The sequence below is a fragment of the Talpa europaea genome (assembly GCF_964194135.1).
Source record: "Talpa europaea genome assembly, chromosome: 8".
In the NCBI taxonomy this organism is placed as follows: Eukaryota; Metazoa; Chordata; class Mammalia; order Eulipotyphla; family Talpidae; genus Talpa; species Talpa europaea.
This window is the reverse complement of record NC_140075.1, coordinates 104,282,463-104,306,679: the sequence shown is the minus strand read 5'-3', so window position 1 is coordinate 104,306,679 and position 24,217 is coordinate 104,282,463. Positions and strand designations below refer to the sequence as shown.

Below are 24,217 nucleotides of genomic sequence, written 5' to 3'. Positions count from 1 at the left end.
TTCTTGAAGATAGGCATCTTTTGGCATTCAGGGAGCTCAAACTTGGGCTTGGATAAGGCTTTAGTCATGATTCTTTACTCTGAAGCTTGGTGGGAACAGACACAATGACTCGGTCAGTGTGGACCCTGAGGCTTCCCAAAAGTCACCCATACATCTTTCCGGAGCCTGTCAACCTCCGCACAAGATAACACCCTATTGATGCAGATGGTATGAAAGGAATGGAGCCACATTCAGATGTGAAGACAGGCTTTTCAATATTTACTTGTAGACACAAATTCAGGTGGACTCCAAGGTTTCAGAGGAGAAACCTTGTTCATGTTCATCAGGTAAGCAGAGTGGGAATCACCCACTTTGGCCTTCTTCCAACACAAAGATGTGGATTGTGGCACCATAGCCACCTTGGCAAAAGTGATAGTTTGAGTATGGCTTGTTCTTACCAGAGTGGTAATAACTAACCGGACCTGGGCCTTGGGACACTTGGTGGCTGTCACTAACATAATAATCCCTCCTAAATGTTAAATGAGCAAGTGCCAGATTTGCTGGAAAATGTTTTTAAAATTGTGCCCAAGTCTTTCTAACTAGATATTACTTGCTTCTACATTTTCTGATGGATCCCTTGCACATTTCTCTTAAAGATAATGCCCATGTTTTTTTAGGCTGCATTTGATCTGGAAATCTGATAAGGTGAGGTGATTTGTAGCATCATCTGGCCTGTGAATGGTTAGATTTAGACTTTATTCAATACCTGTGTTCAAAGGCTTATTATATATTTCCATTTAACAGACTCAATAAAAAATAATATAGCAAAAAAGAAAACGTTAATGCCATGATATGCTGAAATAACATTTAAGATTAAAATCCAGAATCCCACCAGACCATGGTGAGGGGGGAGGTGGTGGAGGAAAATGAATTAAGCAACAAAAGGAAGCAAAATGCTGGGATTAATCTCTGTGGAGGGTTGTTTTTGTCGTGGCAGCCACTAAAATGACTTTCTTTCCCTCCCTATTAGTAAAATTATATATTCCAGGACAGTTAATAGAAATTCAATTATCATGATTGAGTTAAAATTTCTAGATACTTCCTTTTAAACCAAGATGTTAATTTGTGTACTTCAATATATTTACCTTAAGTGTGAGATGATGTAGAATTTCCTGGATTTGGATATCTGAGCTGGGACATCATTTAGAGTAAATCTAATCACAGGACATTTAAAAGATGGGCTGGGTTTGCTGTGCTGGAAGTTGAGATGCTGCCGCCAAGGCAGATGCCATGCTGTGTACTTGTTACACCCTTTTGCTTAGGACCCTGTCCCACCTACCTTGTTGTGTGACTGGGAAGAGGCAGTAGTTATCCATCATTCCTTAATGAGTTGATAATAATTAGGGAAGCCCTAGGACAAATACATCATTTCATTGCAGGAGAAGAGAGCAGAAACTCCAAACAAAAATGGCCACAGAGAACTGGGGGCTCTCCTTCTCCTTCACCGAGAAGGTCCTCTAACTCCTCATCACCTGGTCCTTGGGTGTAATATCCCAGCAGTGCCAGTGAGAAGTGAGCATTTCAGCTCAGGCTTTTCTTCACCAAACCTTTCTCTCTTTCAAAGATTTTTATTTATTTATTTTTGCATAGAAGAACTGGGGTATAGGCCAAAGGTGTGGGGGGTGAGAGGATTCACCAGAGACAGAATGGGGAGCAGAACAGACAGATTGACTGAAATACACTGCTGAGGGGAGCAGCAGGTGAGAAAGGAGAGGTCTGTTGTGCCATGTGTGTCACCTCCCTGGCTGGGGATCGAACTCGTGCTACAGTGGCTGCAGATAGCTTCATAGTGCTGCATCTAAACCCCTTGCACCACCACGGAGGCCCCCTGTCTTTCTTTAAAGATTTTATTTTATTTTTGCGTAGAATAACTAGGGTATAGGCCAGCGGTATGACAGTGAGAGGATTCACCAGAGACAGAGTTGGGAGCAGAACAGGCAGATCTACTGAAATACACTGCTGAGGGGAGCAGTGGGTGAGACAGGAGAGGTCTGCCACTCCATGTGGGTCAGCAAACTGGCCGGGGATCAAGCCCAGGCCTTCATGGTGATAGCACTAAGATTTAACCCCTAGACCACCAGGGATGCCCCCACCAAAGCTTTCTTTAATAAAGGTATTCAATTTGTCCTTCAGATCATCATCATCATAATGGCGATCATCATCATCATGACTTACAGAGTACTCAGTATGTGCCAGGAACTCTTCTTAAAAATTTGCTGAAGTTTGAGTGATTTAAGTTGACAGGAAATAGACATTAACAATAAAGAGGACCATCTGGCAACAAATGCTTAAATCACAGGTTTGGGGACATGCTGCTTGGATTGAGATCCTGGGTTTACCTCTTCCTACCTGTCTAAATTGGAAAATGACTTAACTTCTCAGTGACTGGTTTCTCAGCTTGAGCCTACATCAGAGGCTCAGTGTGAGAGTAAAAGAAGAACTAAATGCCTAAAGTGTCTAACCCATATTAAGATAATTTTCTTTTTTTTTGATTTATTCATTTATTCATTCATTCACTCAATGAAGCACTGGATACAGTCAGAAGCACAGGAGGGTGAGAGAACTCACCAGAGCCAGAGCGAGGAGCAGAACAGGCAGACCGACGAAGCACACTGCTGAGGGGAGCAGCGGGCGGCAGGAGAGGTCTGCGCACCATGTGGGACCCTCCTCTGGTGGCCGGGGAGCAGCCGGGGATCAAACTGGCACTGCAGATGCTGCAGAGGCTGCGGGCAGCCTCGCAACCCAGCGCTCAACCACTGTGCCACGGGGGAGGCCCAAGATAATTTTCTTATTGTTATTGGCAGAAATAAAAAGTCTTACTCATTTTTGCATCACTGAAACCAAAGAAATGGTTTTGATGCTTTGAGATAAACTCATTATTTTTGAATAGAAGGGATGCCATGTAAATGTTGACTAGGTATCAGCTGATGAGAATGGGAGATCAAATAATGGCTGTCCAAAGATGCCCCCATCCTAATCCCTAGAATCCTTGAATATGTCATCTTACTATGATAGAGATGGCTCCAAAAAGGGGAGGAGAATCAGAGCACAGTGAACAAGCACCATTTTCCCTGCTGCCATTTGTATTTGGCTCCTCAGATTGTGAGGAGGACTTCCTGAGTAGGGGAGCTCTGGGGATGAGGACAGATCTGAATGAGGGGTGGACTTCTGCATCTGCTGCCTGACCCTGGCACCATGGAAGGAGACATGGAAGAAGACATGTAGAAAAAAGACAAGTGAGAGACAGGTGGGAGGTTATCCTAGGTGGAGACAATGACAACTGTGTCTTGCTTTTTACTTTTATTTTGCTCCTTTTGTCCCAGACTTGGACTCTTTTACCCTTTCTTGTGTTTCTCCACCAGAAGGTGCCTTAGACTGTGGCAAGCTTTTGGGTCTCAGTGACCCTATTTTGCTGGGAATTTGCCTCCAAGGGACGGGTCATTTGGGTTGTTTCATTGGGAAACTCTTATCTTAATATTGTCCCTTCTCTGTGCACACTAATTCTAATAACCGTCACACTGAGGGTCAGTTTCCTTTGTCTTTACGGGGTGGGTAACAGGACCCCATCTTAGAACACACACTCCATTTGTTTGTAGTCTCAGGGTGTCTGTCATTTCATGCTAACAGATTTGTTTCCCTGACCAGGAACAGAACCTGAGCCACATCAGTGAGAGCACCAAATCCTAACCAATGGGCCATCAGGGAATCACTAGAGGGACAAGGTAGATACAGGTAGACTGAGGGATGTATGAGATCATCTTGGGATATTTAGGTGGACTCAACAGAATTGCAACTGTCCTCAGAAGAGGAGTAGCACAGAGATAAGAGATGCAATGTCAGAACCAGAGGTTGGAGTGTTGAGTTTTGGACATGGAGGAAGGTGCCAAGAACCAGAAAATGTTTGGCAACCTCTACAAGCTGGAAAAAGCAAGGAAATAGATCCCTCCAAGAGGCTCCGAAGGTAACAGTCTTTTCAACAACTTGGTCTCCCCAAGAGTCTCAGAAAGTAACAGTCCTTTCAACAACTTTGTTTTAGTTCTTCTGACCTCCAGACTTGTTAGACAATAAATTTATATTGTTTTAAGCAGTAGCATTTGTGGTAATTTGTACGAACAGCAATAGGAAGCTAGTACAATTGGATTTTAGGCATCATGTGAAGATAAAAAGTAGTTAAGAATCTGATTGGGGTCAGAATGGGGGGGCTGCAATTGTATGGGGAATATAACAATAAAATTTATTTAAAAAAAAAAAAATAATAAAAAAAAAAATAAAAATCTCAAAAAAAAAAAAAAAAATGGGCAATAAATCAGTAAAATGTCAAAAAAAAAAAAAAAGAAAGAGAGAGAAAGTTTGAGGTCTAAAAAATGTCTGTACCTAGGTTCTGATGGGCTCCCACCTATCAGGCTACATTCCCCTTTCTACCCTTGGAAACAATGATATACTATGTATGTTTATAATAAACTCCCCCTTTCTGTTCCAGCCAAAAAAAAAAAAAAAAAAAAAAAAAGTAGTTAAGAATCACTTACCTTGATTTTTGCGGGTGATATTCATCCTCTCAGCATCTCCTGGCCCTGTTCACTGAAATTAGAGCCCCTCGTGAAAATATTTTCATTTAATCACTGTTTTTTGGCTGGGAAAATAATATGTGTTGTTATATCTTGCCTTTTTGATAGTTGTTTATATTCACATGGACTTACTTCTTCAGCAATTTAGGATGATATTTGAATTTGAGGTTTTTTTAGTCTTCAAAGAGAATGTTCATTTTGAGAACAAAGGTGCTGGGTTAAGTGTGGGTGTTGATGGCTGGGCAGTCCTCCAGAGATTGGGTTGACAGGAGAAGCCTCAGGGAAGGAGATTTACTGTGAATGACAAAAGCGAATTTATGAGAAAACTTCACTTAGCTGGTAACATTTTCTACTTAGGAGCAAGTTATAATTTGCAGGTATTTGATAGCTGGGCTCCACCCTCCTACCTATGTGATTTGGGGACTGGCATGTGCCTGCTTGGCAAGAAGCCGAAGTGAATTAAAATTGTTACCTCAAAATCATCCCTCAAGAAAGTTTTTTCACTGTGCAGACAAAACTTGCCTCTAGAATGAATCACTGAAGAGCCTAAAATGATCTGTCCCATCATGGATCCCATAAACATCAGACCTATGTTTGACTCTGGGCAGCTGCTGTTGCTGATGGAAATGGTCTCCAGGGCAGAGGACAGTATGATAATGGCCACTGTTTTCCTAATGAGTCCAACTGTTAATACACATTTTTTTCCCCATCCACTTATCACAACAACTAAGGATCCAAAAATCCCAGACTTCCCATTAGAGTTGAACTGTTATAGGGCAACCCCGATATAAAATAAAACGGGTTGCCTGGCTGTGGGTCCTCACCCGCACACTTACAAGGGACTTATTAATACTCCACTACAGGCACACACAAAGGTTAATAAAAGGTTTATTTACAAGGGAAAAGGAAATAAGGAAACTGTACAACTCAGGGAGAAAATAGGGAAATAAAGTCTTTAATGCGTCCTACCTGATCCGCCGACCTGGAAACCCAAAGGCACTCTCAGAGCTGGCCGGATGCTGTGAGCTGGCGGGGAGCCAAATGGGGGACCCCTCCAAAGCCCACGTGTCTGGCTTTATACCACACGTGGTTGCTTAACCCCACCCTCAGGGCCCAGCCACCTTCCCTTTGGTGGTGATGGGATTTGGAGTTCCCAGTGTCTTTGGCTTTGGTCTGGAGTTGGGGGTGGAGTCCACAAAGCCTTTATGGAATTAGCTTTAGGACATCCTTTTCCCCCTAACAGAACCACCTGCTGATTACCCACCTCTTCCTTACCAGCAGTGATGGGAGAAGCAACTGTTCACATATTTATTAACATATTGGTAAAATAAGGAGGACAGGATATATTTCAAATGACAGTACCAGCATTTCTGCAGCAACTAGAAAATTGAGAACTCCCAAGAAAGACTTGGACACTACTACGATATAATTATCATTCCTCTTTAAAGACAAAGAAAATGAGGCTGAAAGAGGTTGAGTTCATTATTAGAAAACCTGGAGCTTATGAGTTTTAAGTCAGGATTCAAACTCACGCTGGTCCTTTCTGAACATAATTTTGGCATTCATAAAAGTTGAACAGCAAACTCCATGATCCTCAGTGGAAGAAGGATTAAGTCATTTTCTTGGATTTGGACCCACTTGCCTACAGTCAAATGAAATTAAAAATACGAAAACTGAACTTTTGAGAAGAGATCTATGAGACGCGTTCTGACCATGGCTGTGTTGGTAATGTGGTCGACTTAATAAAGGAATCCTGGAGAACAGGCTGAATCAGGCCCTGTATATGGGGAACAATGAACTTGGCACATAGTACATAAAAGGACTAACAGGCCAAGAGCTAGATTTTAATGCCAGCTTTGTTCCTTGGTAGCTTTGTGGCATGCAACAAGTTATTTCACTTCTCTGTCTCAGCTTCCTCATCTGAAAGATAAGGAATGCCAAGCATACCTTCCAGGTTTGTTGGAAAGAATACAAAGAAAGCCTGGAGGAGGCGCAATAGCACAGAATCTAGAGTGAGTAAGAAGGGAAGAAATGCCACTAGCATCACCCGCTGATGTCTGTGGGGTTTGGGAAGGGACTGGAGCCCTGCTCTGCCCTCAGGACCTAGCCCCTTGCTTCCGCTGCCCTGTGTCTATCGCCTTAGGGTTTACAACCATGTGGGGAAGTGTCAGCGCTATTCGCTTTACTATTATTTTCCAAAAGTCTGGAGGACCTCAGAGACTGTCAGTGCTCCAGTTTTGAAGCTCTCAGTTCACTTAGAAACAACCCCAAACCAGAAGTCACATACATGTCTGAACTGCAAACCCCTAGTCTTTGTATAATAATGATGGGAGCAGGACATCTGGTCCTTTACCACCAATATCTCACCTTACTTCTTTGAGAAGATGACATCTAATATTAAGACAGAAATAACTTGGACAGGAACTAAAATGCACTTAACATGCAGTAGTGAAAAAATAATGACCTTAGCGTGGTCCCAAGGCACCAAAGACTTACTGCAAGTATTATGTCAAACTCAGAAAGCGTCATACTTATGGTATAACTAGAGCAGTCAGCTCCCCAAATCTGAGCTTTGCGTACCACCAATAATTAAGAACACAATTCAATATAAAGTTGAAGGCATAGAGGGTCAATGGCATTTGCCTTATAAATCAATTTAGATATGTAAGTTTAAAACCAGAGGTTTTACCTTAGTAGATAATTGCTTTTTGTAATATTATCACAAATTTTAACCTTTTTTTTGATTCCCTATATATATGTCCAGAGAAAGATGTTCCTTTCTGTCTGCTAAATCCTCATCAATCATTTATAACATTCATTTGAATAAGTATTATTTTTTCACTTTATACACTCAGATTTATTAAGCTTATTTGTCTTGTTTCGGTTCATGTTCTATTGCTTATTGTGTCTGTATATAGATTTACTATTTCTAGAATCTTACCAAAGAAATGTAATGGCAAACATAACCAAACAGAATTGAAGCATAGAAGATCATGAACAATTATAAACTTAATGCATGCATACCTTTGTTTATCTGACCATTTAATTCAAATTACAATGCCTCTTTAGGAGTCTTTGTATGATACAGTAAATAATCCCATTGTGTTCCAAACTTGTATTTCAAGTACTCAACATTGATACTGCTTCATTCTCTCTTTTCACATATATAATAAAGTTGATGAGACTAACATTTCAAAAAAGTACTGAATCCTCATTTATCATGAGGAACATATGTTAGGATCATTTAGAAGACATTAAAGATTAGCCAGTGTTGGCCATTTAAATCAGTTACTCCTAGGTGTAAGAGCTAAATGTCAGTTTAAAAAGCATGAAGCTGGGCCTCCCCGGCGGTTCGATCCCTGGCTGCTCCCCGGCCACCGGAGGAGGGTCCCACATGGCACGCAGACTTCTCCTGCCGCCCGCTGCTCCCCTCAGCAGTGTACTTAGGTCCTTCTGCCTGCTCTGCTCCCCGCTCTGGCTCTGGTGAATTCTCTCACCCTCCCGTGCTTCTGACTGTACCCAGTGCAAGTGTAAACAAAACAAACAAACAAACAAATAAATAAAAAAAACATGCCTCTCTAAAAAAAAATAAATTAAAAAAAATAAAAAGCATGGAGCTACTATAATTATTTCTATACTGGTGGATATCTACTAAATGAGTAAAGACTAGACAGTAATTCTGTTCAGTAACATTTATTGACCACCTACTATATGCCAAAGCTAATACACTTGAAATCAATAGACACTGCACAGTCAACAAAGGGAGATGAGAGTCCTGTGGTCCAACATGAAAAATAGGATGATAGGATATTTAGTCAGGTATTCTGGGTACCCATAATATTTTGACTTTTATAGCAAACTTAATAAGATAACTTATCTTCCAGTCCTCTAATCTAGTAGATAAAACAAGATATGTTCTTTAAAAAGAAATCTGCAAAATGTTTATTGTACCAATACTTTCTGGAAAAGTTGGCCCAGCACAGAAACAAAAAACTTCAGGATTCTGATAAAGCCACATAATTCATTTAAACTTTTGAGGAAATATAATTTTGAAGTGCTATTTTATTGTGTTTAAACATGTAGCTATATGCAGTCAGGAAAATTCTTTTTTCCCCTGTAGCCACCTTTTCTCCAAGTGGATTACTTATAATTTGTAGAGTAATTTCTAAAACTCCCTCCACAAGTTATCAAAGCAAATGAGTTACATTTCCTTTATGTTTGCTATTAACATATTGTCCAGTGATAGAATTTCAGTCTTCTTTTTCATGAGACATGAAAAACATCCTTGTGAGCTGGATTAAAAATCCAGATAAAATTATAATATTATCTTCTGCATCTCATTTCTTTCCATGCTGTTCTATTTATTATCTATTCCCAATGACAGCAACCACAGACAAAAAGCACTTGAAATGAAACACATGTGAGGGTGTTGATCTCATGGAAAGTAGACGAGAAGCACTGTTGTTTATTGCTATTGTAACAGGGTGGTCCCCAGGAAAGGGGGAGGTTCCCTGCCCCACCCAAGGGAGGGTGGAGCTGAGCAGGAAGAGGAGAAGCTGCAGAAGAGACAGAGGAAGGAAGCAGGATGGAGCAAGGAGACCTGGAGGAGGCGCATGGAGCCTAGAGACACGTGAAGAAACAGCACTTGTCTTTTGGTAGTGGACTAGGTGACACAGATGTGGGTGAGACCCGTGGGGAGGTGACAATGGCAGCTTTTATCTTGATGTTGATTTTGCTCTTTTCCTTCCAGGCTTGTCCAGTTGTTTGTGACTCTTTTCTGTGGGTCCCCACTGGAAGATGCTTTAGACTTGTAGCAGGCTTTGGGGCCTTGTTCTGGGCCAATCCCATTTGGATGGACTTTTACCCACGAGGGGACGGGTAACTCTGGATGCTTCATTTAGAAACTAGACTCTTTGCCTTACCTGTATTGTTTCCTAGTTTTATTAAAGTTCCTTCCCATTAAAGTCTCCTATGTTTTGTGTTGATGCGGCGGATGGCAGAACCCATGTAGAATAGGCAGGTTTGCGGGGTTTGGGCTGCCCCTCTCCCTGTCCTATAACAGATTTTCTTCCAGTGGGGACCCACAGAAAAGGGTCACAAACAACTGGACAAGCCCAGCAGGAAAAGAGCAAAATCAACATCAAGATAAAAGCTGCCATTGTCAAGCGCAGTTTCTTCACGTGTCTCTAGGCTCCATGCGCCTCCTCCAGGTCTCCTGGCTCCATCCTGCTTCCTTCCTCAGTCTCTTCTGCAGCTTCTCCTCTTCCTGCTCAGCTCCACCCTCCCTTGGGTGGGGCAGGGAACCTCCCCCTTTCCTGGGGACCACCCTGTTACTCTATGACTAAAAGAGAATTCCTAACATATTACATGAAGTGGCAGAGCTAGAATGTACAGTAATTGGAAGAAAGATACATGGAAAAATAAACCTTCCTGATGTTATACATTAGATTCTACAGTGGTCTTGGGCAATGAATGTCTAATCATCTTAATCTAGTTAGTGTGCTGGAATGACCCTTCTCTTAGGCTTCTATCTTCTCAATGTACATAAGGCTGAGCTACTAACTCAGGCATTAAAAAGGAGCCTTGTCAAATGTTTCTTACAAAAATAAATAGCTTGAGTATACAAATACATAAGAGTTTAATTCTCAAGATCCAGCATATTTAAGATTCACATACTTTTTTTTTTTGGTGGGACCCTCGCAGGTGGCCGGGGAACGAACAGGCGCTGCAGAGGCTGCGGGCAGCCTCGCAGCCTAGCGCTCAACCACTGCGCCACCAGGGGAGGCCCAAGATTCACATACTTTGGGCTTTTAATCTGAAGTAGAGAAGAAAACACTGTTTTGTGGTTGAAATTTATGAATGTATAAGCAGTGAACAGACAATAATGACTTTTTTTTTTTGCTGCTGCTGACCACGTCCTTTAGAATTAATGGAAGGCAACAAGAGCACTCCAAACATCAGTGATTCAAATTAGGCATAATTTCTAGATATTTGAAATGAGGCAGCTATGAGGTCATGGTTCATATTTTCAGGCTTTATTTTCTGCAGCTTTCTCTTCTTCCAATTTGAGAGTGGTGCTTCCATGACATCAGAAAAGCACCAGGAAACACAAGAATGCCACTTAAAATGGATTGGATTTTTGTCTTGGTAATTCAAGATTGATTCACTTCCAATTTTTAATTTTCCTGAGTGTATCAAACTAATGCTACCTATAACTCAGTCTAGCCCATAATCTCAACTAAAAAGCAAAAACTAAAAATTAAAAAAAAAAAATGTACAACAGATCCAAACTCCAGATTCCTCAGGGTTTAAATTTTTGTTTCTATGCTTATGGCTTATCAAATCAGTTTTTTACTCTGTGGATAAATAAACTATTGGTAAATTTTCTTTCAAGATGTTAGACTAAAGGCAAGGCACACTGAAAATGCATTCCTTTGCTATTTATGCCAATACTGATAAGGAATAAACATAGAAACAAAAGTTTAAACCCTCAAGAAGGAATTTGAATCTTGGAGCTGTTTTTTGATTGAGATTATGGTCTACACATTTTCATTAGCAGTATTAGTTTGTTTGTCTCTGAAAAATTGAAAGTTGCAAGCGACTAGATCTTGATACACAAAGACAAAAAGCCAAACTATTTTAAATGGCTGTCTGATCCTGGGCAAAACTAAGAAGCAAAATCAACCTGCTGTCACCTGTCCCCGTTTCCTCTTACCAAATGTCTCTAAAGTGAAACATCTTTTCTCACATGCATCCTATCTTTTTGCTCTTTCCCAAACCTATAGTCAGAAATAAAAAGAACAGATCATGTCATGACCTTCTTGGTAGTGCAGGGGTTAAAGACAGTGCTATCAAGCTATCTCCAGCCACTGCAACATAATTTCAATACCCAGCCAGCCAGGGATATGATCCACATAGTGCAGCAGACCTCTCCTGCCTCACCAGCTGCTCCCCTCAGCAGTGTGTTTCAGTAGATCCACCTGTTGTGCTCCCCACTATGTCTCTGGTGAATCCTCTCAACCCCCCACACCTTTGGCTTACACCCCAGTTCTTGTATGCATAAATAAATAAATATTTTTTTAAAGGATAATGTCATTTGAAAACAAAGAACTAAATTTAACCTTCTGCTTCCAATCTACAAAATTAACCACATTAATGTCATGCATTAAAAACCAACTAGAGAATGATTTATTCTAGCTGGATAAACTGCATGTTTATAGTACTTCTGCATTAGGGATAAGGAAAAAAGAAGAAATTTTAAGTGATAAAATGCTGATATAACACAGAACATGAAACAGTTGTCCATATAATTACAAAGAAGGAGACTAGTCTATTTTCAGAACTACAGACTTTAAATATCAGTGTTTCCATCATAATGTGGATTCAATCTGATAGTTCTTCTTCAAGATAAAAGTGGTCAGCTGATATGTTTGTAAAGGTCACGCTGCATGTTTTTATATCTGTCATACATATGTAGAACATGTTCTCAGGTTTACACTTGTCCTTTCACTCTCAGTGCAAGAAATATGCTACTAGGAAAGACTTGTAAAATGTTTATGACATTTAAATCATGCACAAGATTTCTTACTCAGGAAGAGTTAGCTGTAAAATTTGCATATGATGTCCAATATTTAGCCCAAAAATCTAGCATTTGCTCTTCCACATCCTGTTGGTTGGATAACTGCTTCATCTTCTCTATTTGATTGTATTTGTAATATTTCTTTTTGTTACCAAAAGTCACATAGGGAGAGTTATTTTTGCTTTCTGCTATTGCCTAAGTAAATTATAAATTATGTCAGCATCTCATCACATTCAAGTTGATCTGGACATTTAGATGTGTGGAGGACTTTTTACTGTGTAATATGGAAACTTTTAACTTATATTTCTTAGAACCGCAAACTTCCCTTCCATAAGAAATACCTGAATTGTCAAGAGCACTGGGCCACGATGAGTGTGTGTCTATAGGACATCACACGTGTAACTCATGGAGATCACGTCTTGGTTCCTCACTATCATGAGTGTTCATGAATCACACTTGCATTCATTTATTATCAATCAACACACATGAAATGTGTTCCATTTAAGATTTTAAAAAGCACTTTATTTTTAATCAATATTTGTATTACCCTTGAGAAAAGTCAGTAAAATACATATACCATCTTCAGAAGCCAGGAATCCTGTGAAGGTATCAAAACAAATCATTTTGTTTTGTTTTGTTTTTAAAGATTTATTCATTTATGCATACAAGAACTGGGATACAGGCCAGAGGTGGGGGGTGAGAGTGAGAGGATTCACTAGAGACAGAGTGGGGAACAGAACAGGCAGACTGACTGAAATACACTGCTGAAAGAAGCAGCGGGTGAGACAGGAGAGGTCTCCTGTGCCATGTGGGTCACCTCCCTGGTGGGGAATTGAACTTGTGCTGCAGTGGCTGCAGTTAGCTTCATAGTGCTGCATCTTAACCCCTTGAGCCACTAGGGAAGCCCCTAAACAAATCATTTTAGAGCATAAAAGGTGATGATGAAAAAAGTAACATTAAAAGTTATAAAAGCAGAGATGTGAGGGAGCACAGCTCACAATCAAGATTCACTGCTTTGTCTAAGAAAATTCTCCCAGAATGTTAATTCCCTTCCTTGGTGCTTGATGAGAGAAAGGGATTCAGGGTAGGTGGAGTGAAAGCCAAAGTCAGTGGCTTCTTGTGTGCTTTCTGAACCCAACAAATGGGTCCATCTCCCCACCCCTGCTCCCATCTTCTGGGCTGCCTTCCCACCTCCTGTTCCTGTTGGTAGACTACAGGTGATGATACAGGGTGGTAATTAGCATCCTAAGTGTTAGAAAATTCAGCATTATTTTAAAAACTATTCTCATCTGGAATAAATTTAAAATAATTTTTGTTCTTCTGTATTGTACTTGATTAGCTGTAAGTACGAAATACAAACAACTAGATTTTTAACATATGTGGGTGATCTGGATAATGGTAGAAACCAAAAAGATTTAAAAATTTAAAAAAGGGTGAAGTGAGCCTACAGAGGTTTACCCTTAAAGAATCCACTGTCCAATACTCATGCACAAAATCAATGATGCAATATTGCCCTCCCAGAGATAGCACAAGCAAGTATATACTGAATCACCAAAGAAGAGTAGGCTAGGATCAAAGGCATTTGCTGGTGTGTAGCCTTACAAGAACTTTCTATGCCTCAGTTGATTCATCTGCATTATTTGGAAGATAACAGTGGTGGCCTCCCAAAGTTTAAATATTTAATAGATACATAGACATTTCTGTAGTGCTTGGTACATAATTAATACTCAAAAATATTGGCTATGATTTTGGTATTGCAATTTTAGTTTTAGGAAAACTCAAAAACTAAGAATGTACTAGGTATTGAGGCAGATATAAAGTACAAGATACCAGTAAAAGTTTCACTGGGGTTGGAATGTTTGTAAGAAAATATAAAAGAGGGCCTCCCTGGTGATGCAAGAGGTTAAGCACAGCACAATGAAGCTATCTGCAGATTCTGCAGCACAAGTCGATACCTGGCCAGGGAGGTGACCCACATGGCGCAGCAGACCTCTCCTGTCTAGCCCACTGCTTCCATCAGCAGTGTGTTTCAGTAGATATGCCTGCTCCCCACACTGTTCTGTTCTGCTCCCCACTCTGTCTCTGGTGAATCTTCTCATCCCCTACACCTCTGACCTGTACCCCAGTTCTTGTATGCATAAATAAATAAATCTTTAAAAAAAAAGAAAATACAAGAGTCAGTTTTTACCAGAAGTTCAGGAAACAGATAGTGTTGTTCTTGATGGGAGTGTAAGAGTGTTAATGTATTCCTCAAATGTACTGGAGAAGAGTAAAGAGTTGAGAAAAAAAAAAAATCACATGTGGAAAAAACTCAGTAAGCCCCAAGGGTAGGTCTGGAATTGTATATTACTTTTTTCAAAAGAGAAAGTTTAAGTTGGTAGGGGGAAAAAAAATTATTTGAGAGACACCACTATCTAGAAAGCATGTATGTCTTAATATTACAATGTACACTAAGCTAGTATAAAATCTCGCATAGAGCAAACACCTAGCAAAAATATTAGCTCCTCTTTAGATTGAGCAACCCCTTCATTGGAATTCCAAGCACCCATGAAGATCAAGGTGAGCAGACCTCCTTAATGCACTAAAGTGACTGTGGATTAATGACTACTTCTGCAAGCTCCTAGCTGAGCATGAGGAGTTCTATTAGTGTTCAGGCATCTAAGGTTCTATGAATACAAGGTTCTATGTTGTATGAATACAACAGGAAAGATATTCGGAAATATCAATAAAGAACTGGGAGTCCTTATTTGCACACTGATATTTGCAAGAGACATATTACCTCAGTTCCACCAGAGACTATGCATTTGTATGTGCCAGAACCTTCAAGTACTCGTGAGGGATACAACATAGGGTGACAGCTCTGAATATTTGCTCTAATACAGAGACTACTCTGTTCAAAATTACCCTACCCCTCTGTTTTCTTGGGATATGAGTTTCGGAATGCCTGTAGGCCAGGGTTTCTCAACCTCACTCCCATGGACATTTTAGGTCAGTTATTCTCTGTGTGGTCTGAACTATGCATGGTAGAGTGCTAGGTAACATCTAGCCTGTTCTCACCAGACTCCCACATCATTCACTCACATGTGATCTGCAGAAATGTTTTCGGTCATCTCTAAATGTCTTTGGTACAACATAACATCCTTATTCCTAGACTCGAACCCACTTCTCTAGGTAAGTGAATGTAAACAAGTGCATTTCAATGTCCTAATGACAGCACTGAGCCACAATAGCTGCTTCAGGGAGATATGTAAAGAAGTTGGTAATGATGAGACCCATTAGCGGTGTGTACCAAGTATGTGTCAAGATGGCAGTAAGAAGCACATGTTTCTGGACACAGCTCAGGATGGCGAGCAGATACTGCTAGACACTGGGAAAGGAGTGGGAGTGTGCTGTGTTGGTATGTCTTTCCCTATGCAAGTCAGAACCCAAACTCTTTGGATACTGGTGGAAGTGAATCCTTGGTTTGACCCGGTCTATTGGATGGTTGCATCAGGAAACAAGGTATGCTAAATGCATTCATCTCTGCACCAGCAATTCCCCACTGCATAGCTACTCGGTGCAACGTTATTTACTTAATGACCCATGGGACAGAGGGTGATTGCCAGGAGGTTATGGAAATATGGCTGTGTCAGTCACATTTCCACCATGAAGACAATAGAGTGGAAGGAGAAACTGAATTTGACTACTGGAAACTGATATTGTGGAACAGACAAGTAGCTGCGTCAACTTAATGGAAAAATTCCACCATGAAAATTCTATAACTTCTGGGCCTCCCTGGTGGTGCAGCGGTTGAGCACTGGGTTGTGAAGCCACCTGCAGCCTCTGCAGTGCCGGTTCAATCCCTGGCTGCACCCCAGCCACAGGAGGAGGGTCCCGCATGGCACACAGACCTCTCCTGCCGCCCGCTGCTCCCCTCAGCAGTGTACTTCGGTCCTTCTGCCTGCTCTGCTCCCCGCTCTGGCTCTGGTGAATTCTCTCACCCTCCCGCACTTCTGACTGTACCCAGTGCTTGTATAAATAAATAAATAAATAAATAAATAAATAAATAAATAAATAAATAAATCTTAAACAAAAAATAAAAAAAAAGAAAATTCTATAACTTCATCTACTATAGGTCTTGCCCTTCCTGACTTTCTCTAGTCAGATTGTCCCACTTCTAAATTGCATCTGCTGTAGCCTTACAGTAATTTCTACTGCTTTGTGCTAACTTCAGTGTTTCTATTCTTGACAAATGTGCCTGCTTAAAACACGAGAGTTTTATCAGCTCCATTGAAAACTTGAATATTGGGTAGCAGAGCTTACAACATCAAACTTTTTCCTTTTATAGTTTCACACTTTATGAGTGTGAAGTGTTACTTACTGTTATATTACTTTCATTACTTTACAAATTGTCAGTGTGGATGTTAAAAAGACCAGTATGACATATATTTGCCGAAGGCACTTATCCAGTGATGACTATAAAGTAGAAGTATTCATTTTCATATAGGTGTTGCCTGAGTAAATTAAGTTTGAAATAAATGCTAAATTATGTGAGTACAGCAAAATGAAATGTTATTATAAAGAATAGTTGTTATTCACCTGGAATAGTCTCCCATCCTGGCTTAACAAATTAAATTAGTCATGACAACATGAGGTAGGGACGCATTTCATAGGTTTGCCAATACCTAAAGCTAGTGGCTAATGGGACATTTGTGGCCACATTATTTGTTACGTTAAATACCCACTGTCTTTTCCTTTCTGGCTTTCCTGAACTGTTCCATCAGCTGGAAATGAAAAGTTTCCTCTTATAAGAGTATGCGAAGGGTGATGTATTCCTGGTGTGCAAGCTCAAATTAGAAACATCCTCTAAGACCTGGCAAAGGCTGGGTTTAAGGAAGGTCTTTGCATCTCCAAACTGGCTTCTCATTCCCCTTCTTGGGTAAAACATGGTGCCACTGCCAGACTGATTTATCAAAATTGCTGTTTAGCATCTGGTGGTGATGCACCAGCTGGGACACAATACAGCTAGTCTCTCAAAAATCAGATGTAGCTAGACTATCACTAGTGTTTTGTATTTGAAAGAAAACCAAAAACTACAATGGAAAAAAGTAAAAAGAAACTTCACATGCCAAAAATCAAATAAAATTCAATCCAAATCCAAAGTTGAGCCCAATGTGCTCATAAGTATAGAGTACTAGTTGCCTATTATGTCATTGTTTTAAAAAAAGAATTAGCATAGATGGGCATATTGTATGATTTGAAAATGGAATGGGGATTTTGAAAAATGTGCCTTAAAGTGGGAGTAGTCAATGCCTTCTGTAATGAGAATTGTTCAAATTGCTGCACTAATTAAGAATCATTAGAAGAGTTCAGAAAATATCTTCCTATAATCCCTCTCCAATTGGGCCATTTAAACTGACAATAAATTTTTATTGAAAGAAAGGCTCAATATGATTGTAATGTAATATGCAGCCATATATTTTAATGATGCAAATAAATACTGTTCTGAGTGGTGAAATGAACAGAGATAAAAGAAACATACCTATCACTTATGATAAATCCTTTCTTGACATTGCTATGTAGATTGACACCAGTGGGAAGAGAATGACCTCAAGCACTAAATCGCTCTACTATGGATTGGAGTTGCCTAAAGTGGATTGTGTACCCTGCAAGGAATGTGCTAGCTTTTCATAGAATTTATTGAATTAAGTCTAGACTATCTATATTAATTTTGTCACATTCATTTAAAATTCTTAATTTTTATTATTACGTAAATTACAATGTTTAACATATTGAAAGTGATGTTTGTACACTATGTACATATATATCTTTGGATATATAAATACTTTATATAGTATTTTCTATACATATGAACGTGTGTGTGTGTGTGTGTGTGTGTGTATAGTGTTCTTCTGGAAAGGATGGTGATTAAATATATTAAATATATTTGGAATCAATGAAAAGATTTTCCCTTTGGTTGGTGCTCAATTACCTTTAATTACGGAATTTAAATGGTCTACTGTACAAACAGCTGCTTTTGAAAACCCTCAGGTTTGAATCCTGTGGACAGTTAAGGTTTATACAGTCAGACTAACCACTGTGTTAGTCTGTGGTGGTGTTGAAGGAATTCTTTCACTTAAGTATTATGTATTTATCTGATAAGCTTGGTAATACTTTTTATGAGAATGACTTGCTCCTATATTCATAATGTTGTAGTCATTGTGATCTTTCTTATGCATCTAGGAAATATTGAACTGACTTAGCTAGGCAGCCTCCTTGATCCCGAAGAGAGACTTAGCCAGATGCTAACCACTGAGGGGTCTTTCCGATACTGCAGAAATTGCACCAAAAAAATATGAAAACTAGCCATAAGCTTTTGCCCAGAAATAATAGTTATTAACACTTTAATAAAATTTTCAACATATTTAATATGTTAGTATTTTTGTTATTAAATAGCCTTAGTAAAAGTAAATTTTCAGGATATAAATAATCCATCCACAAATGTATTTAAATGAAATCCCACTATTGTATATTCAAAATAACCCTTTTATTTATGTACTGACTTTTTTTATATATTATATACTATTGTAATTTTAACAATAAAAATCAGTTTATCATAGAAGTCCTTATATAGTTTATATACTTTGAGTAGAAACCAAGGCAGATAATTACCGAGAAAGAGAATATGAAATAAAATTATGTAAGTAAGTTATTTTATTGTTGCTTTCTATAATATTTGACCAATTTCTGCTCACAACAGTAGCTTGAGATAATAGCTGCCATAGTTATAGAAATATTAAATATTATACATTTTCTTAAATGATATTTATTAAAGGGTAAAAGCCAATAGTTTATTTGTAGCAAGATTAAACAATTTTACTTTCATAATCATTAAAATATTTTTCTCTCTGGATCACCCTTTTCTGGCTTTTACCAGATTTCCAAATATCCTTTTAACACTGTTCTAGATAAGTCATTGTAAAATTTAGAAATGACTCTAGTTTGTCTTCTTTCTAATATTTCCTATTTCTAATTATATTATACTGACAACAATCTATACAATAATATTAAGAAACAAGGGTGACTGCTTTATTAATATTTTGTTAATGTTTCTATTAGAGTGTTATAAATGCTGATGAATCATTAGTGGAAAATAGACTAAATTTAATAACTCATGACTAGCATCTATTTATAATTGGAAATTCAAATATAATTTGAAATTCAAATGCGCTTATAAAAATACTACAAAGAGCTCTCTCATATCCCTCACCAAATTTCTCCCACTGGCAACATCTTTTATAACTATAGTATAATATATAACCATGCCACTAAAATTGATATTGATATAATCCACCAACATAATATGACAAACTTAAAAGATAACTAATAAAATAGGATAGGAAAAATGGAAGCTAACAAAAGTCATTGCATAGAACAAATATAAATCTTATTTCTGAAACTTCTGGAATTCAGTTATATGCACCTGTTATACCTGTGACTATTAAGTTATAATGCCACATTTCTTCATTAACGATGATGTTATTTATTAAATGGAAATTTGGTTTATTATATTGAGTGATTAAAGAGTAATAAGGACTGAATAGGAATTTTATAGATTTATAGAGCCATATTCACATATAATTCAGTGATTAGATACAGAAAACAATTTGGAAGTTTTTAAACAACTGTTGTCAAAAAAGTCAGTGATTATTAAATCATTGTCAACTGCAGGTAAGCCCTCGGTAGTCTACTATAACAATATCATTTACCCAACATTTTTATAAGGGAATCTAATCAATATCTGAAAGGAGTACTATTGGATTTCATCTATACTGTAAATGTAAGTACCAAAGTAAAGACTATAATTAGCTAGACAAAATGTCAGGGTAAAAAATTAAAGTCTTAAATTTAGTTTGGAAATTAAGCAAAATTGCCATGTGGTTATAAATGGTAATATGGCTAAAATCAGTTCATTTCCCACCAAACAAAAATCCACATAGAAGGAGACTCATGGGTTTCATTTAACTACAAATTCCATGTGAGGTTAATCTCCAAAGAAGCAATGTGGTCAGAGTTCTCTAAGATCTAAAATTTAAATCATCTAAGACACAGTTACAGGAAGTTCATGTGTTTGACCAGAATAAAATAATTTAAAGAAGGTAAGATTTTGTATAATGGTGTGACTTGTGAATATGAACAAATTTTGCAAAGTAAACTTAGGAAGAAAGGGGGAAATTATAGTGTCTTTGAGGAGAGTTCTTTATGAGCAGGCAATAGAGAGACTCTAATTGACTGAAGCAAACAAGATGGATTGGGATGATAAAAGGAGGTACAATATCTATAATGAAGCCTTGGAAGCTTTCACTTACCAAGAGATCAGGAAATTTAGAACTGGAGCAGAGAACCCCAGGAACCATCTGATTAGCACAGAGGCACTAGGTGACTCTAATTGTGACCCCTAATTATTGGACATTTCAGCTTTGTTTTACACTTTACAAGATTTAAAATCCTGGGACAGGGCCTCCCTGCTGGCACAAGGGGTTAAGACACAACCTATGAAGCTATCCACAAACACTGCAGCACGAGTTCAATGCCCAGCCAGGGAGCTACCCACATGGCGCAGCAGACCTCTCCTGTCTCATCCGCTGCTCCCCTCAGCAGTGTATATCAGCAGATCTGCCTGCTCTGTTTCCCACTCTGTCTCTGGTGAATCTTCTCACTCCCTGTACCACTGGCCTGTACCCCAGTTCTTGAATGCATAAATAAATAAATCTTAAACAAAATAAAAATAAAAGCCTGGGACATGTTTTATTATCACATCATGTGCTGTGGCAGGGAGAGGAGCATCTGTGCAGAAGTCTGCTGCAGATTGAAGAGGGAGTGAAGGCACTGTGGGCCATTGTTCCCGCAAGACTGCAGACAAAAAGAAAGATAGAAGAGTGACTCTTCCTTAGGAAAGGGTATTGGATAGCAGGTGATCGGAAAAACAATACATGTCCATCTCGAAAGAAAAAATGTCTTCATTTAGGAGTGTCCAGAAGTTGTACTGAAAGGGTCATTCAATTTTTTGTCTAAGACATTTAGTCCAATTGAGCACAGAGCTCATTGTAGGTAGATGTGTCCCAATGTCCCATAGAGCATATGTTATGGCTTTTTGGGGCCAGGAGATAACTCAGTGACTAAATAACTATCTGGGATAGTTTCCAAATCAAGCTTTGATTAGTAGTTGAAGGGAGCTATTAAGCATTTAGATGATAGTTATTCTATTTTCTCTTGATAACATTTTGGAAAATAGATTGCCATTTGACAATGAGTTCAAAATCCTGCTATCTGAAAGATCAAAGTTGCTACAAAAAAGAGAAAGTAAAGAATAAGAATTACTTTGGAACTCACTTAAAGATTCCCTTGTACTTGTGGGTACTTATATATTTATTTTTTAAATTTTATGTTATTTATTTTTAATTGAGGTAAAATTGGGATCATTACGTTGTACGGTAATATAACAATATATTAAATAAAAATTTATAATTTATTTTTGTAATGGAGGCAATATTGGCAATACCTACATCAAATATTACTACTGTAGTGCACCATCACCAACTAACCCATCTTTCACTAGTAGAGACCATTGTGCTTCCTTCCCTCCTCTGTCTTGGTCCCTCCATTCTGAGGTCAGCTATCAAGGGCTAGTTTTTAAGCATATCTTTCTCTTATTAGTTTAGTTATTCTCTATTCCACATATAAGTGACACCATGCAGTATTTACCTTTCTCCTTCTGGCATATTTTGCTTAGCCTAATCCCTTAAAGCTCCATCCATGTTGCTGCAAATGGCATGAGTTTATCTTTTTGATTGCTGAGTAATATTCCATTGGGTATATCTGTCACCTTCTTGGTCCACTCATCTGTTCAGGGGCACTTTGGTTGTTACCATAATTCAGCTATAGTAAACAGTGCTGCAATAAACATGGGTTTGCAAGTTTCCTTTCAAATTAGTGTTTTTGAAATTTTTGGGTAGGTGCCTAGGAGAATTATTGGGTTAAACAGAAGATCCATTTTTAATGTTTTGAGACACCTCCACACTGTTTTCCATAAGGGCTGGACCAGTTTGCATTTCCCACTAGCAGAGTAAGAGGGTGTGTGTAGGTTTTGAAATATTTGACTCCAAACACATGTTGTACAACCATATAGATGTCCACAACTCTCTAGGAGTTATATTTTAAAACATACACAATTTTTAAAAATAAAAATTTGCTTAGTTACTGATCAGAATATGTAAGGAGAAATGCTAGAACTTAAAGAAAATGGCATATTATCCAAATGAGCTTTACTTCCTGTTTCCTAAATTGGGAGAAATCAAGGTTTTCAGAACATCTTCACTTTTTGTGTATTTTCAATTGCATCTGACTGCCAAACATAAGGACGATGAGACCTCTTCATTCCTTGTTATGAGCTGGATGTTTGTGGATTTTGAGATATGCCTTTTTAAATAAATAAATCAAGGACAAAGTGGTGTCTAGAGAAGATTATATTATGCATAAATTTTCTATGATCATTATTTAGTCAAAGAAATTGTATTAAGAGAGGTCTATCACAAGCAAGTGTGTATGTGTGTGTTCTCCCAATCCAGATGTAGTCTAAAACATGATCTATACTATGTTTCTGACTTAATAAGGCTACCAGTTTGATTGGTGGGGGAGGGAGAGAAATTAAAGCCAATAATTCCACTTTGAGTAATGCATCATGAGCACTTTGTAATCAATTCTAAAAGATTAGCCCCAAGGCACCCATAATGGATACTCTTTAATACTGCAGATGGCAAAACAGCCTGTGGGAACATATCTGGTGGGCATTCTTTGAAAGCAGTTTCTGTCGAAATGAATCCAACGTGACATGCTGGACAACTACAGCATGGCAAGTCTCTGAAAATTTCCCACATTTATATCTCCTTTTTTTCCTCTCTTTACTGAAAATGTTTGCAGATCAAGACTACAATGCGTACCTCTCTGAGACAAGGAGAATGATGTACCCTGCTTTTACAGTGATATCCAAGGGTTCACAAGGGCTCAGATTAGCAATACTTTGTTTACCAGAGGCTAGCATGGTCAGAGAGAGCAAGAGAGTTTCCCAAAAAGTCAGTTCTGAATATATAAATAGATCCCATTTTGGTTAATTCATGTACATAAAGCTTGTCACACTGAAAAACGACATGCTGAATGAATTAAACCAAGTTGATAGTTAGAAAACATGACAGCATGCCTTATTCTAAAATACAAAAGCTTTTCTTTAATACCTAAGATTCCTTTGAACTCAAAACAAAATCATCACTTCAAAATAGGTAGACGTGCATAACCTCAAAATATTTAAAATGATCAGTGCTCAAGAATTATGATTCTTTGCTTTAGATGCCAGTTTTGCTGGAATGCATTTGATGACATAAGACTAAGGAGCTGTGGCTGACCCTGTAAGAATCCCAGCTGTAGCGAGGAGTTACTGTGGCTCTGAAACAGATTAGCCCTATAACGCAACTACCATCTAGTTGAGACTTAGAAGAAAGACACATGAAAATAGACACTAAGGTTACTCATCTCTGAATTTACAGTTCTTAGCACCATGTTTAATACATGACCCTTGCTCATAGGCATAATGGACCTTAGAATTGAAATTGTTCTCAATTAAAGACAAGCATTTCCACTCTAAGCTATTCTCTCATGAAAGGACCAATTCAGAGGAGTGCACAAAACCTGAAGGTATTTCCTTGTGGCTATTATGTGCTTATAAATGGAAAATAGTTTAAAAAGAGGGACTACAGCCAGACTTAAAAGTGCTTCTGATTCTGCCCAAATAAACAGCCAGCAGGACCACACATGCTTTTTCTCACTTATTGCAGGACTCGGCTTTTGTGTCTGAAATCAACAGTTAATCAGGTACAGTAAAATTTCATTAACTCAATGAATGTTTATCCTGAAATAATAATTACAAAATTTTCTTATCTTTCAGCCAAATTGAAAGGCTAATAAAAACAGGCTCATGTAAACCTCTTTTTTAGTATTTTCT

At 38.5% G+C, this 24,217-nt stretch overlaps 1 pseudogene across 1 annotated transcript in view; it reads left to right on the top strand.

The window, feature by feature from the left end:
• Positions 1-218: 218 nt before the first annotated feature.
• Positions 219-24,217, top strand: part of LOC311175431 (phosphatidylinositol N-acetylglucosaminyltransferase subunit P-like) — a 111,391-nt pseudogene continuing 87,392 nt past the window's right edge. The window contains exon 1 of the transcript in view: positions 219-326. The product of the transcript in view is annotated as a phosphatidylinositol N-acetylglucosaminyltransferase subunit P-like (transcript). The remainder of the gene's footprint in view (positions 327-24,217) is intronic.